Consider the following 2,639-nt stretch of genomic DNA (forward strand, 5'->3'; position numbering starts at 1 on the left):
CTTGTTGCTAGAACTCTGTATATGGAAATGTCGCACTACCCTGCCATGTAGCTAGCTCTCTGTACATGGATATGTTGGACTGATGTACCAAGTAGGCAGCTCTCTGTATATGACCATTTTGGACTTGTATGCCATCTAGCTAGCTCTCAGTATATGGACATGTTGGACTCATCAGCCATATAACCAGCACACTTTCTATGCCCATGGTGAACTCATCTGCCTTGTACTTAGTCCCCTCTCTATACACATGTTGGACTCATTTGCCATGAAGCCAACTCTCAGTATATGGACATGTAGGACTCATCTGCCATGTAGCTAGAACTCTTTATATGGCAATTTTGCACTACTCTGCTACGTAGTTAGCTCTCTCTATATGTACATTTTGACTCGTCTGCCATGTAGCTATCTCCCTGTCCATGGATATGTTGGCCTGATCTGCCATGGAGGTAGATCTCTGTATATGAACTTATTGGACTTGTCTGACATGTAGCTATCTCTCTGTATATGGACATATTGGACTCATCAGCCATTTAGCCAACTCTGTCTTTATGAACATGTTGGACTCATCTGCCTGGTATCTACTCCTCTACATATACACATGTTGGGTTCATCATCCATGTAGATAACCACTCAGTATATAGACAAGTTGGACTCATCTGCCATGAAGCTAGAGCTCTGAACATGGAAATGTTGTACTACTCTGCCATGTAGGTAACTCTGTAAATGAATATATTGGACTTATATGCCATGCATGTAGTTCTCTGTATTAACATGTTCGACTCATCTGTTGTAGGTAGTCCTCTATAAATACACATGTTGTACTCATCTGCCATGTAGCTAAACTCATGTTATGGACATTTTTGGACTCATCTGTCATGTAGCTATTACTATGTATATGAACATGTTGGACTACTCTGCCATGTAGGTAGCTCAGTGTATATGAACATATTGGACTTGTCTTCCATGTAGCTAGCTCTCTGTATATGAACACGTTGGGCACATCAGTCATGTAGACAACTCTCTCTGTATACATGACTCATCTGCCTTGTAGCTAGAACTCTGTATATGGAAAGGATGCACTACTCTGCCATGTACCTAGCTCTCTGTATATAGATAAGCTGTAGTCATCTGCCTTGTAGCTAGAACTCTGTATATGGAAATTATGCACTACCCTGCCATGTAGCTAGTTCTCTGTATTTGGACATTTTGGACTTCTCAGCCATGTAGCTAGAACTCTGTAACTGGATATGATGGACTGATCTGCCAAGTAGGTAGCTCTCTGTATATGAACATATTTGATTTCTCTGCCATGTATCTAGCTCTCAATATATGGAATGTTGGACTCATCTGCCATGTAGCTAGTACACTGTATATGGTCATGATGGACTACTCTGCCTTGTAGCTAGCTCTTAGTATATGGACATGTTGGACACATCCGCCATGTACCTAGAACGCTGTATATGGGAATGTTGTACTACTCTTCCATGTAGCTATCTCTCTGTATATAGACAAGTTGGATACATCTGCCTTGTGGCTAGATCTCTGTATATGGAAATGTTGTTCTACCATTCCATGTAGCTCGCTCTCTGTATATGGACATTTTGGACATGTCTGACATGTAGCTAGCTGTCTGTACATAGATATGCTGGACTGATCTGCCAAGTAGGCACCTCTCTGTATATGAACATATTCGACTTGTCTGCCATGCCAGTGGCTCCTAGTATATGGACACATTGGACACATCTGCCATGTAGTTAGTATCCTGAGTATCGACATGTTGGACTAGTCTGCCATGTAGTTAGCTCTCAGTATATGGACACGTTGAACACAACTGCCATGTAGCTAGAAATCTGTATATGGAAATGTTGCACTACACTGTCATGTAGCTATCTGTCTGTATATAGACAAGTTGGACTCATCTGCCTTGTAGCTAGAACTCTGTACATGGAAATGTTGCAGTACCCTGCCCTGTAGCTAGCTCTTTGTATATGGACATTTAAGAGTCGTCTGCCATGTAGCTAGCTCTCTGTACATGGATATGATGGACTGATCTGCCATGTAGATAGCTCTCTGTATATGAACATATAGGAATTGTCTTCCATGCAGCTAGCTCTCTCTATATGGACATGTTGGCCTCATCAGCCATGTAGCCAGCTCTCTGTATCTGAACATGTTGGGATCATCTGCCCTGTAGCTAGTTCTCTATATACACTTGTTGGACTCACCTGCCATGTAGCTTACTCTCAGTATATAGACATCTTGGACTCATCTGCCATGTAGCTAGTACTCTGCATATGGACATGTTAGACTACTCTACCAAGTAACTAGATCTCAGTATATGGACACGTTGGACTCCTCTCCAGGTAGTTAGAGTTCTGAATGTGGAAATGTGGTACTACTGTGCCACGTAGCTAGCTCTCTATATATCTACATTTTCGACTCATCTGCCATGTAGCTAGCTCTCTGTGCATGGATAAGTTAGTCTGATCTGCCATGTAGGTAGCTCTCTGTTTATGAACATATTCGACTTCTCTGCCATGTAGGTAGCTCTCTGTTTATATGGACATGTGGGACTCATCAGTCATGTAGCCTGCTATTTCTGTATGAACATGGTGGACTCATCTGCCTTGGAGCTAGTC

The sequence above is a fragment of the Chrysochloris asiatica genome, unplaced genomic scaffold, assembly GCF_000296735.1.
Source record: "Chrysochloris asiatica unplaced genomic scaffold, ChrAsi1.0 scaffold00152, whole genome shotgun sequence".
NCBI lineage: Eukaryota > Metazoa > Chordata > Mammalia > Afrosoricida > Chrysochloridae > Chrysochloris > Chrysochloris asiatica.